The 14,016-nt window shown below is 45.3% G+C and overlaps 1 protein-coding gene across 6 annotated transcripts in view; it reads right to left on the bottom strand.

Annotated features, from left to right (window-relative positions):
* Positions 1-12,294, bottom strand: part of BCL9 (BCL9 transcription coactivator) — a 95,893-nt gene extending 83,599 nt beyond the window's left edge. For 3 of the 6 annotated variants that reach the window (XM_032361342.1, XM_032361341.1, XM_032361333.1), the window contains exons 1-5: positions 12,116-12,294; positions 7,816-7,847; positions 7,304-7,383; positions 3,043-3,145; positions 2,406-2,557 (exon numbers count right to left, since the gene is read on the bottom strand). The gene's annotated coding sequence lies outside the window, so the exon portion shown is untranslated. Of the gene's footprint in view, positions 1-54; positions 296-2,405; positions 2,558-3,042; positions 3,146-7,303; positions 7,384-7,815; positions 7,848-12,115 lie in introns of those variants that run through there. The other 3 variants (XM_032361335.1, XM_032361336.1, XM_032361334.1) reach the window with 3 other exon arrangements.
* Between the last annotated feature and the right edge of the window lie 1,722 nt (positions 12,295-14,016).

Below are 14,016 nucleotides of genomic sequence, written 5' to 3' on the forward strand. Positions count from 1 at the left end.
CCAGGCACGGGCGAACAAGCCTGCCACAGAAGAAGGAATTGTTAGGGCTCTTACCTTTTTTATGAGGAGAAATTCTGGAGAATCATTTCAGAAACTGAGGGGGGAAAGTGAATGAAGACAAAAAAGACCCTTTTCCTGCAATCCCTGGCCTCCTGGTATCAAGACACTAGGACAACATCAAAGCAACTTAGGGGGAACACTTTAGGGGCCTATTGTCTGCTCTGGTCTGATCTGTTTTTCTTCTGACTCCCCCTCTTGCTGCGGTGACACTTGGTACGGCCCAGGCATTCATGCCAAGTAGCTTTCACACATGGAAGCTTGTCTCAAGCAATTGCTGACAAGCCACAAACAAGACATTCTCCCTCCCTTCTCGGTGCCCCCCCACTCCTCCCCCTCCACCTTTTCCTCCTCCCCCCTTGTCTCCCCTCCTCCTTTCTTCTGAATGCAAACTAAAACTCTCCAGTGACAGGCAGGCTCGCAGGCTTGGCCTAGCTGCGCACGCAGACACACACACACACACACACACACACACACACACACACACTAACACACACACACACACACACACACACACACACACTGTCTCTCTCTCTCTCTCTCTCTCTCTCTCACTCTCCTCTCTCTCTCTCCCTCTCACGCAAGCAGCTCAGCCAGTTGCTGCACTGGTGGAGTTAAGAGACAGGAAAAAGCCTAGGCTGAGTTGGGGGCAGGGAGAGAAAGAGAGAGGGAGCCGGAGAGCGGGAGAGCCTCCTGTGCCCTGGTAAAAATGGCAGAAGAGAGGTGAGCCCTTTGGAAAAACAGCAGTGGCCACACACGTGTGCACACAGACACGCACTGGGAGGCAGCCTGAGCTCCAGCAAGAGCGAAATAAACCACCACAAACCAAACAGCAAGGTCCCATCAGCTTGAGGTTGGGGGAGTGGGGAGATAAGAGAGTAGGCAGACCCAGCTCCCGGCTTCTGTTGAATGTTGAGGTGCCTTTCTTTTCTATAGTAGAGAAAAACTGGTTCCCGAAGGATCCGGTCTTTCTTCCCTGCATAATTGAGCAAAGACCTGAGCTACTAGTTAAAATAAAACCATGAAATGTGTAAATGTGCGAGTAAACTTGAACTGTGGGTTCAACTTGTACCCAGGATATTTTTAAAGTGGATTTTTTTTTTTTCCAGAAACCCTAGAGAGCAGTAGCAAGGAGAGTAGTAACAAGTAGTGTAAACTCTGAGAGCTGTGAAGTGTGATGCTGAAGTTACTGATTGCCAGGCGGCTGGAATTTATGGAGGGTGGGCACTGCGAGTCGCGGGGGAAGGGTGGGTGAGTCTCTCAGAGCTGTTTTCTAGGAATGAGGGGGAATGAGGTAGGATAATGAATATGGCATGAAGCGAGGCAGGAATTTGATTGGTGAGGAGGGAGAAGGGAGGTGGGGGTGTAAGGGGGGGCACTGCATTTAAAAAGGAAGAAGAAAGATGGAAGCCCAGAGATTGAAACATGCGAGGGGGAAAATGAGATGGCAAAGGAAGGCAGAAAATGTGAGTGAAAAGGAGCACAAAGGATGCGCAAATTTGCAGATGGCACGAAATCAGGAGGGCCAATTGAGATCAAGAAGAACGACAGGATGATGATGTGACATTCGTATGTTTAGCATGTTGTGGAGTCACAGACCTGACAAGGTCTCCCCAGCCTAGGCCAGGAAGTTGCCCCTCTACCTGCAGTTGCTGGAGAGAAGCTGAGCTCCTAACGGGAGCTAAACCAGATCTGTATTCTTGCAGGCAGGTGGCTTATAGTCTGCTTCTCAGAGTCTTCTACAAAATGCAAATTACGTGAACACGCATCACTCACTCCTTCGTAGGGGTGCAATAAGGAATAAATTATGACTTTTTACACTTAATACTAGCTAAATGGCTTGTCACTAACTAAAAGTAACTGTATGGAAGACATATCCTTGTTCCTGCTGACTTTACCTCTTAGTTTCCTTCTCCATTACGGCTGATCCCTACAACTGTCTACGCTGACTCTCATTCATGCTGATTGTGAGAATATTAACTACTTCTGATTGAGTATTTACTTAATTTTTAGCACATTCCTAAACATTTACACTATGAAGTCATTGCTCTTAAGACCATCTCCATGTCCAGATGCTAAAAAATGAAGCACAGAGAGGTTCAATAACTTCCCTCAGGTTACACAGCAACGTAGCAGTGGAGCTCAGATCAGACTCAGACCTGTGTGATTCCAAAGCCCCAGCATTTACCCACCATCTCATGTCCTCTGACCGCCTAGCTCAGGTTCTCCATAGCACCCCACTCAGCCATACAAACGCATTGTTTCTTTCTGTACCCAAGGTTGGGTTTGGGTTTCTCGCTTTGAGCCAGGGGACCTTCTGACCTCCCCTTAATAGACTACTGACTCACCGTCCACTTCTAAGCGATGATGACTCACTATTCACAAAGAGGCCTTTAGGCAAGAATTGCACGAAGGGTCGTCTTAACCTTTAATGACCACGGGATTTGGAGATTTGCTGGGCAATGGGGAAAGGCAGCTGAGGCCAGAAAGTCTTCCCTTCCTTAAAAATAATAATAATAATAATAAAATCAAACTAAAAACACCCGCAAAGTGTGGCTGCTGCTGCTGATGATGATGATGACAGCAGGTGACATTTATGAAACTTTTTCCTCTCTTAAACAACCCCATAAGGTATAAGCAGTTATTGCTCCCATTTTCTGGATGGAGAAGCTGAGACACAGAAGAGGTGTGGTGAAGCGCCAAGCTCACTGAGGCAGAAAGTGTGACTGAGCTGTGGCCCCAGGCAGCCTGCCTCTCCAGAGCCCATGCCCTCCAGCCCATGCTATGCAGTAGCCGAAGGAAGTGAGGAGCCCTTCTGACCCTTTCACTCTAAGTGAAAACCTAAATGCTTGGTGAGAGAGAGCAGAGAGGGGCAACAACAATGCTAGTGTTTTCATGTGGCATCTCCATGAGGAACTAATGGAGAAGAAAGCCTGTGCCAGGCCCACAAACAGACCCAGTTCTCTGATTCCCCCACAGCCCCACCTGGGCAAGGACAGCGCATCCTCAGACTCTGGGTCAGAACATGTTGGTAGGAACACCAGATCGGACTCTCTTGCCTCCAGCACTGATGGTTTCCGCCTGCCAACTCCAAAGAGCGAAGAAAAGGAAATCCAAGTAGATAAGTGAACAAGATTACTGCTCGAGTGCTTCTCAGCTTATTTTACAAGACTTCTGAATGCTAACTGCAGGGTATGGAAGAAAATGCCCTGAATTCTTGGGTAGACCTGGTTCGAGTGCTATTTTACCACTCATCGGGATAGGAACCAGGCTCTTCCGGCCAAGCTTTGTTTCTCCCATTTATAAAATGAGCTGATGCCATGAGATCTAGCACCTTATCCAGCCCTAAAACACTGTCATCCTGGTAAGTGTCCAGTTGATGAGGAAAAGACAAAAAGCCAAGGGAGCTGATGAGATGTATGTTTGGGTATGCGCATGCGTTTGTGTGCCGGAGAGGGTCATGAAACGAAGGGATGGAGCAAGAAAGACCCTTGTTGGACTGGTCTACCCAAATTATGGCAGGCCTCTTCCAAAATACCTTCTACATAATAGCTATTTTTCACTTTATTTTGTTTCACTGCTGGAATTCCCAACAACAACAATGTCATTTGCTATATTAACAGTCTTTTAAAAAAGAAAACGACTCTAGAGAGGATAAAGAAAATTAGCCACTCACACGTTAGTGTGAATTATTTCGTTAGACTGCTTTCCTCCTAATATCTAATTCATATTGAATGGCCATTTAGGTTAGAGAGTGAAGTGGAAAGGGGGAAGTGAGTAGATAGTTTTAGAATTGAGAAGAGTCTTGGTGTCAGGCAGGTCTGATGTGGGGGTTGCTTAGAGCAAGAGAAGATAAGCAGGCACCAGGAGATGGCATAAACTATTAGAAGATGGGGACATAATAAAGGCACCTGGCTGGCTGCTTTGGGGGAGCACACAACTCTTGATCTCAAGGATGTAAGTTTGAGCCCCATGTTGGGTATAGAGATAACTTAAAAATAAAATCTTAAAAAAATAATAAAAATTTAAAAATAAAGGAAGAAGGACCCGGCTTCATCTTTCTCCACATTCCCCTTTCCCTGCATCTGGCAAGTGCTCACAGTAACTTCCTATGGGGTCAAAGGGGGCTTAGTTCCATTTACAACATGGTTTTCATGAGGGAAAGATGTTCAGCCAACCAAACAGCCAACTTACAAATAAACGCTAAAAAACCCAGCCCATTCATAATTTGATATCTATCTACCTGTACATATTTAATTGTGAGGGAAAATGTGGGAGTCAGACAAAAGAGGTTTCTCTCTCCTCCACATTTCTGGAAGGTGAATTATCTGACATGAAGGAGAGAATCAAGCAGAAAATCAGGAACCAAGTTTCAAGATTTAGCAAGATAAAGCAACAATTTAGAAGCAGGCAAGCTTAGAACTTACCTGATCTGAAAATAGCCACTTCTCCTAATAATAAATTAAATATAACACATTACATAAAAATATAGCTACCTCCCTCCGCCCCCATGATTAAAAGACAGGGTGAAGTTACTGGGTTCTGGAATGAAAAGACATGAGTCCCAATGTGATGTACTTACAAGCTGAATGACCTTGGTCAAGACTTTTAATCTTTCTGAGCCACGGTTTTATGATACTTCCCACGGTATCATGAAGTGATGAGTTCCCATGTGAATGGGCTTTATAAAGAGGAGAGGGCTATACACATTTTAGCCAGTGGTAGGTAAAAATCTGTGACGGTAAGAGCACTACTCTGTGTCAGGCATTCTCTTTATGTCCAGTATCTCATTTAATTGTCACAAGTCCCCGCTACAGCAACACAATACAGTGTGCTTATGTATTTGGTCTCTAGAGCCAGATAGGCCTGGTCTTGAGTTACCGTGAGTTACAATCACTCTGTGATTTTGGACAAATTGCTCTACCTTTCTGAGTCTCAGTTTCTTCCTTTGCAAAATGAGGATATTAATAGTGCCTTCCTCATGGGATTATTTCGAGGATGAAATGAGATGATGAATGCACATGACGTAATTAGCGCAGTGCCCACACAGAAAGTAATCATCAAACATTAGATGTGATATTTGTTTTCATTTCACAGGCTTGGTGAGATTAAGAGCTTTGCCCAAGGTCACGCAGCTCATAAATACAAGACGTCCGAATGTGGTTCTGTTTGACCCAAAACCCCTGCTCTTTACTGCTCTATATTGTCTATCTTGCCATTGATTTTTCTGAACCACGGGTAATTGAAAGGATGTACTAATTGCATCATCATTTGCTTTACCTTTATTAGCTTCCCACGTGAACTGTGGTCTGTAAACATAAACACTCAAGGAATATATTTTCCATACAGAACATCTTGGAGAGATGAGGTTATTATTTAAAAATACTCCTTGAAAAGATCCCTCAAAGTAATCCGGAGTACAAGTATCTCAGAAAAGCATTACGGCAGACTCGTGTTCTGGAACTTAAAAATTATTAGTCTAAATTTCATTGTCTCTTCTCAGCTGAGCTTCAGGTCAAAGAAGAGCATTAAGTGCCCAAAAGGTTCAGTATGGGAGAAAAAACAAAGCACGCAGGTAATCCGCAGGCAGTCTCCCCAGACTTTACGAGACATGCAGAAAATTGAGAACTTCCATTTTACAGGCCAAAAATATTCCAGGGAGCCCAACTTAAGTTTGAATATATATATTAACAAGAGATTCACATTACTGAGCTCCAGTGAGAGGCGGCAGGTGGAAACAGATCATCACATAGCAAGGAACAGAAATCCCCTCTCCCATGGAATGAGTGACTGCAGCTTCTTCCTTCAATCTAAGCGATAATAAATCAGAAGAATGGGCTCCATGTGGGGAGGTTGAGAGGATAACCATTCTGGAAGCGGCCACCAGAGTCAATGCCCCAAGGTCCTAACACACCACTTTTTTTTTAACACACTATCACACTATTTTCAAAGCACGTTTATTTCATCTTATTTTTTTTTCCCAGGCAAATTTCTGGAAAAGCTCTAAATGTTACAAAGGACCTCTGAATGCTTTCAGCAGACCCTAATTAAATGATGAAGGAAAGTCAGTTCCTGTGTGTTTGATTCATGTTTATGATTGTCATTTAAGTGGATGAACTGATGATAACTTGAAGTCCTGTGCTCGTCGAGGGGAGACCAGGCACCTATGCGAGTGCCCTCATGCACAGTCCTCTGGGGGAAAGATGGGCCCAGACTGGCATTAGTAAGCATTCCAACTCTGCAGGTTGTAGAACGTCCATTAGGAACAAAGTGTATGTGTAATAATACAATTGACATGTCAGTGGGACAGAAAAGCCAGTTTGTCCCTTCTCCCTCTCATCTAAGCAGGATGTGGAAGGGAGCTTAGACGGCCCTGGGAAAGGTCTGAGGAACTGAGCTTAGCCCAGGCAAGGAAGGCACAAACTGGAACAGCAGGCTTTGGCCAAGGGCTTTATCTGTAATGCCCCATCCCTGAGATCTGCTTCTATACGAAGCTTGCAGCTCATCAGAACAGAAAGAGGCAGCAGAACTAACTACCAGTGGGAGCAACGGTTTTGGTAAACAATGAGCCAACTTCTTCCCCAAGGGAGCAGATCAGAGGAGCTGTAATCACACTGGAGGGAAACTCTCCAGCAGTTACACAGACAGCCAGGAAAGGACTGCCTCCCCTGACTGCCTCCCCTGACTGCCCTCAGGTGCTGCGCTTCCCTGGCCTTGGTTCAGGGCAGACGGATTCAGGTATGATCTGGGGCACTCAGCTGCTCCAGGCCTGCTTAGAAGGCAGCCCAGGCAGCAGCTTCCTGGGCCACTAGCTACAGCTTCATAATGCTCCGCTCCAAGAGGCCGTGAGTTCCCTTTCAGCTGAGAGGGGGACATATAAAAGGATTTCTTACTAGCCTGGCTCCAGAGTTTGAGTTGTTCTGTCCTGCAAAGCTGGAAAGAGATAATTGCACTGAAACTATTACAGTTGCATTCGTAGTACGTCTGGACCTGAGGTTGTTTGACCTCTGAAAACCTGGAATGGAAATAATGCAATTATCTGAGCTAAAGACAATTTAATAAAAAACAAAACAAAAAACAAACAAACAAACAAAAACACTGAAGCCAGGAAAAGGAAATTTATCTTTTATGTCACATGTCTTTTGCCTAGCAATGGAATGTGTACCTTTCATAAAGACGAAAAATGCGGTGAAGACTGAATAGAAGGTGGTATTTTCAATTCCATTCAATAAACATTTCTTATTACCTGTTGTGTGCAAAACACTGTGCTTGGACTTGTGCCCCCAAAACCAGTATGACTGTCTCTGTTCTAAAGGAGTGCGCCATCTAGTTAGATGAAAAGAGAGAAATGATTACAAGGAACCACAGTACCAGCCATCCTGAGATAAAGGAAGTCAGCAGGGATCACACGCATTTTTTTTTTAAGCAGGCCCAACATGGGGCTTGAACTCATGACCCTGAGATCAAGAGTCGCATGCTCTGCTGAAAGGGCCAACCAGGCACCCAGGTAGTACAAGCATTTGAGGTAACTGCCCAACACATTCCCTCCACCCACAGAGAATAAGGGCCCAGCCACCTGCTCAGAGAAGCTCTGACACTTGTGTTTATACCAGGCAACCAATTCCCCTGGACAGCATTCTCTCTCCCAGAAATTTAATTAGGACTTAACAGAAGCGAGTTGATCTCTCTTAGCCCTAGCATTGAGAGAATTCCTGAGGTTAAAAAAAAAAAAAAAAAAAGGTAATGAAATCAACCTACTTGGAGAAGTAGCAGATGAGAGTCCACATGGCCTGAAAGAGAGAAAGAGAGGAAGAGAGAGAGAGAGTCCTTGGTTGTCTGCTTTCCAAACCACAGCTGCAGCTCTGGTGGAGGCTTCCTGACTTCAGTTCCTTAAGATGTTCCTGATTCTAAGTTACCCCCCAACTTCACTCCCTCCCCACTAGACTAGCTCTAACGTGTTTCTCTTTCTTGCCCCCGAGAGAGGATGAAACTCTAACTCAGTCCAACCCTCATAAATGCCAAGCAGGGAACTCGTTCCGGATGCACATCAGATAAATTGAACTCACAAGGAGTTTGAGGCCTAGTAGGGGTGCTGGTAGGTGAAAAGTACATATGCAGTACTATAAAAGAAGTGTGAAGAGAATCTGGGGAGGAAACAAGCATTTATGTCTTCAGAAGAATTTTGGGAAGGTTTCACAGAGGATACAGTGTGTGATCTAAACCTCGAGAAGGATTTTAACAGATTTGGTGGGATAATGCGTTTTGATCAGAGGAAAGCGTGCTTCCTGCTGAGAAGGCAGGAAGGGCATGTTAAGGTATGACTTCTACACTTCATTGGCTCTCTGATTTTCAAATGCGCTCCAGAAAGGCAAGAGACTGTGCCCCCTATGACCCACGGGCCATATTCGACCTATTGCATTTCTGTATGGTACAGCCTGCAATCCAACAAAGGTTTTGACATTTTAAAATAATGCTTGGGGACGCTTGGGTGGCACAGTCTATGAAGCGACCAACTCTTGGTTTCAGCTCAGGTTATGACCTCAGGATTGTGAGATCAAGCCCTGTGTTGGGCTCCATATTCAGCGCAGAGTCTGCTTGAGATTCTCTCTCCCTCTCCCTCTGTCCACCCCCACCCCCGACTCCTGTTCTCTCTCTCTCTAAAACAATTACATAAATAAAATCTTTAAAATAAAACAAACAAAAAAAATAATGGTTGGAAAAAATCAGAAGAAGAAGAATATTTGGGGTGCCTGGCTGGCTCAGGGGGTTAAAGCTTCTGCCTTCTGCTCAGGTCGTGATCCCAGGGTTCTGGGATGGAGCTCCACATTGGGCTCTCTGCTCAGCGGGGAGCCTGCTTCCCTCTCTGCCTGCCTCTCTGCCTACTTGTGATTTCTGTCTGTCAAATAAAAAATAAAAAGTCTTTAAGAATATTTCACGGCATGCGAAAATTATGTGAGGTTCAAATTTTGGTCTCCACTAATAAAGTTTATAGGGACACCATCACCCTTATTCCTTCATATACGGTCTACAGTTGCTTTCGTACTGTAACCATGAAGTTAAGTAGTTGCAACAGAAACCACATGGTCTGCAAAGTCCAGACTATTTCTATCTGGCTTTCTTTGCAGGAAAAGATTGCTGACCTCTACTTTATATTCCAGGCTCCAGAGGTTTCCTTTGAACATTTGGGATGTGATGATGCCACTTTCAGAGAGTGTATATCAAATATCCATTTATAATGGTGTTATCAATATGTACTTTGTAGGATTGTTTTGAGAATCATCTAGAATATCTGTCATGTGAACAAAGATGTGAAACAGTATACATATTTTGGACCCCATATCAGAGAGAGAGAGAGAGAGAGAAAGGAAACCTTAAAAATATGTAAAGAGCTATCAGTATTAGTTACGATATTGGTTATTTTACTCTGTAAAGTTTTACAGAACAGCAACAATAGTAACATCAATAACAACCACCTTATATTGACTGCTTACTATGTGCCAAGCATAGTGCTCAGTGCTTTATGTATATATATATCATCTTATTTAAATTTCCTGGGATGATTGGGTGGCTCACTTGGCTGAGCACACAACCCTTGATTTTGGCTCAGGTCATAATCTCAGGGTTGTGGGATCAAGGCCCAAGCTGGGCTCCAGCTCAGCAGGAAGTCTGCTTGCAAATTCTCTGTCTCTCCCTCTGCCTCTCCCACTTCCACTCACATATACACTCTCTCTCTAAAAAAAAAAAAAAAAAAAAAAAAAACTTCCTAAGAATTCTATGACATAAGAACTATGATTGCCCTCACTTAACAAATCAGGAAACTGAGGCACAGAAGACCCAAGGAACCTGTCTGGGACCACACAGCTAGCATCAGTAGAACCCTAATGTAAATAAGGCGGTATGAGCCCAGGCTTAAACTCTTCCCAGCACAGCACATGTGCACTTCTTATGTTATGCATTTCTTGTTAGAACTTTTTAACACTGTCCATCTATTACTTTTGTAATTAGGAAAAACATATACTTTAAAAATAAATAAATACATAAGTACTAACATGGTTCCTGGACACACAGTGAGGACGATGATGGTGGTGGTGGTGGTGAGGAGTAGGAGGGAGGAAGAAGATGGTGGCAATTTACATTTATTGGCCTCTTCCTACAATGTACCAGGCAATCGGCATGCTAATTAAGTTGAGGAGGCATTTGCTAACTTGTTACTATTGCCGATATTACTCTTTTCGCCAACAGTTTTTTCCCAGAGGTGTGCTGGGGCTGAGTGGATCTGGAATGGAGGTGGCATCCCAAGTCTCCATGCTTAGGGCTATGAAAAGTTGTCTTAATATTTCTCCCACTTCCTTGCCATGGTAGGTGGTCAGAGAATGAATGAGTGTAGACAGGTGGAGCAGATGGCTCCTGGGATCAGGTGGAAGAGAGATCTAAATCTGGTTCCAACATGCACTTGGCACTGCAACCTTAATCTAGACCTTATGTTGTCACATTGGACATATTTGCCCTACTTTTCCAGTTCCATCTTATGGACAGGACAATAGGTGTTCCAGACCACTGGAAGGGCCCACTGCCCCACTGTCAGGCCTCCCATGGCCTGAGAGTCTCTCATGAAAGATCCATTTCTTCGAGTTAAAGTTTGGCCAAGGAGAAGTAGGAGGGCCTGGCTGACTCAGTCAGTGGAGTGTGTATCTCTTGAACTTGGGGTTGTGAGGTCAAGCCCTCCATTCAGTGTAGAGATTACTTAAAAAATAAGATCTTAGGGGCACCTGGGTGGCTCAGTGGGTTAAAGCCTCTGCCTTTGGCTCAGGTCATGATCCCAGGGTCCTGGGATCAAGCCCCACATCAGGCTCTCCGCTCTGCAGGGAACCTGCTTTCCTCTCTCTCTGCCTGCCTCTCTGCCTACTTGTGATCTCTGTCTGTCAAATAAATAAGTAAAATCTTAAAAAAAAATAAGATCTTAAAAAAGTAAAGTTTGGTCAAGGAAAGGTGTCACAGAAAGCCACTGACTTTGCAGTGATTTAATTTCATAGAATCCTAAGATGGGAGAATGAAGAGTCACCTAGACTCCAAAGCCTCCTTGTTCCCCCATCTAAACCCCTTCCTTCCTTTTTCCATCTCTAGTGAGAGAGGAGACCTTGTCTGTCTGTGCCAATCCTTTTCTTACTTTGGGTTCCCCTCCCCTCTCTGTCCATCATATTCTTTCTATACCATCATCCTGCACCTTCACTGTTTCTTTCCATCAGTATTTAGGTTAGTTCAAGTACCCCTCATCTTAAGATAAGATTAAAGTAAAATAAATTAAAATAAAATAAAATAATAAAATAAATTTTAAAAGGCCTCCTGGGCTTCAATACTCTTTCTGGCAACTGCTTTGCCTCATTTTTCTCCTCAGCCCGACTGCTTATAAGAATTGCTCTTAGACTCTGAGGGACACATGATAGAATTCCAGATTTGTAAAACAATCATATGGTTTGGGAGGTCTGGTTCAGCCCCGAGGAGGAAGAGTGAGTGGCACAGAAATCAGTCAAGGAAAGGAGGAGAGGAACATGGGAGGCTCCTGTGGACAACCTATTTCATAATGTTATCTAAAATCAATACTAACCTCTCCCACCAATTAATAAATTATAGTGGGTCTGGGTACCTGCTCAGAATATGTCAGCTAGGTCCTACGGGGGTGGAGGTGGGGTGGGAGGTAGGTTACAGTCAAGTACTTACCACTGCCTTTGAACAATTCAGTTTCGTCTGGGAGGCAGGATATACACACTCGATTTAGGTATCCGTTCAGGGCAGTGCATGATTAAGGCTACATGAATGATCTAGATTAGTGGTCCTCAGACCACAGCGTCAGCATCAATTAAGAATTTGCTAGCAATGTAAATTCTCAGGTCCCATCCTAGCCCTGCTGAATTTGGAACTGGGGATCCCAGCACTCTGTTTTTAAAAAGCCCCACCCCCGCACCTCCCACCCCGCCAGGCAATTCTGATGTGAGCTAGAGTCAGAGAAGCATGGGGTAGGTAATGCGGAATCCTGGCTAGAGGTCCAAGTCAAACTTACCACTCAGCATTTAAATTTGATTCTGATCAATGATAGAGAGTCATCCAGGAAGGGTAGCCCCAGTGAGTGGATGTATAGGGGTAAGAATGCATAAACCATAGATGGAAAGGAGGCCAGGGTGCTGTGGGAGGGAGGAAGGCCAAGGAGGCTGGGGACCAGAAGCAGTGGCGTCGAGGGAGTGGAGGTGGCTGCGGAGGGCGGGGCGAGCGAGCCCTGAATACCAGACTCCTTTGGGGAAATAGAAACCGCTTCTAGTTCTCTCTAGAGAGGGCTCCACCTGCCACATTTCATTTCTTTCTCTCCTTTACCTACTCAGGCATTCTCTCCCAGCCTCTCATCTCCAGAAGTGAGGATCACCCCTTCTCCTTTGATCTTTGCTGCTCTGATCCAGGAAGGTGTCTCTTTCCCTGCCTCCCCCATCAGTACTTCCTCCTTCCTCTCCCAATCCACCCCCTCACTCCTGCTGCCTATGAGACATTATAAACCACTCCTTTGGAAAAATTGTGCCTAGAGAGGCTACATGATTTGAACAAGTTCCTATTCAAAGCGTCGGGGTGGGGGGCACACCTGCTTCTTCGATTCTGAGAGCGTGTACCCGGGACTCGTTCAGCATGGATTAGAAGCCGGGTGTCCGCGCCGGCTGTACGCGGGGCCCCAACAGGGAAGTTACACTGGGGCCCTGCGGAAGGCTGTGCAGAGCGGCTGGAAGCAGCTCTCTGTGGGGAAGTCCCTTCCAAAGCCCAGAGGAATGCTTTCAGGCTTGCGGCCTTGTTTCCCAGTGGGATGTTCTCTCAAGACAGAACCTCCATAGGCGCCTTTAGGCTCTGATGTTTAGGCATCATACTCCCAGAGAGAGAAGTTGGTGCTGTGGGATGTGCGTTGGTGGGTGGATGTGTGTGTGTGAATGCACAAGGGATGCTCCTTCTCTTGAAGGTTTTCAACGCAAGACCAAGGTTTTAAGCTAGCAAGGTGATTTGTCCAAACTGTTTAACGTCTCTTCTTGGCCTTATCTATAAAATGTGGATCCTAAGGTCAACCGACAGAGTCCCTGTGAGGATCCAATGAGAGGGTCAAGCCCAGTGTAAATCACAGCTGAGCCTTGAACAACATGGGAGTTAGGAGCACCGAGCGTCTGCTGTAGTTAAAAATCCAAGTAAAACTTTTGACTTCTCCAAAAGCCTACCGTTGGCCGGAAACCCCTAATACCACAGACGGTTGATTAATACATATTTCGTTTGTTACATGTATTATGCGCTGTGTTCTTACGATAAAGGAAGCTAGAGGAAAGACAACGTTATTTAGAACATCATACTGAAAAGAAAATACATTTTAGTTCTGTACTGTCCACATCACATATAAGCGGACCCACGCGGCTCACACCTGTCTTGTTCAAGAGTAACGACATATGGCCCACGCAATAGCTCATGACCATGGGGGAACCTCAGGTGCTCTCCCTGTTTCCTCCGGCCTCTCCTCACTCCACTAGACCCTGCCCAGTGTTGGGAACCGGTTTTCCTAAAATAGAATTTTTATTATGTGGCACGTTATTATCTCAAGATATTAGTATTCGCCACTCCATCTCATTACTCAACATTTCCTTTCACCTTCTCTACTTATACATCCGACCTTCCAGTCACCAGGTTGTCCCAGGAACAAGACAAACAAAGAGAGGAGCTGGGACTCTTCTGGCCTTTCACCGGGAGAGACCGGGAGGCCCTTGCGGGCCTTATGAGCTGCACGAGGCTGGGAGCTTTGAGGAGCCTGCCTACAGACCTGGGAACCATGACGTCTCAGGAGTGCCACGCGGAGGGTGACACTGCCCGAGCGCCAGCTCCTTCCCCAGTGCTTGCTGAGGCCCAGGGCCCTAGGTGTCCACTCTGAGCATGGAGCTCCCCACCAAG

The sequence above is a fragment of the Mustela erminea genome, chromosome 10 (assembly GCF_009829155.1).
Source record: "Mustela erminea isolate mMusErm1 chromosome 10, mMusErm1.Pri, whole genome shotgun sequence".
NCBI lineage: Eukaryota > Metazoa > Chordata > Mammalia > Carnivora > Mustelidae > Mustela > Mustela erminea.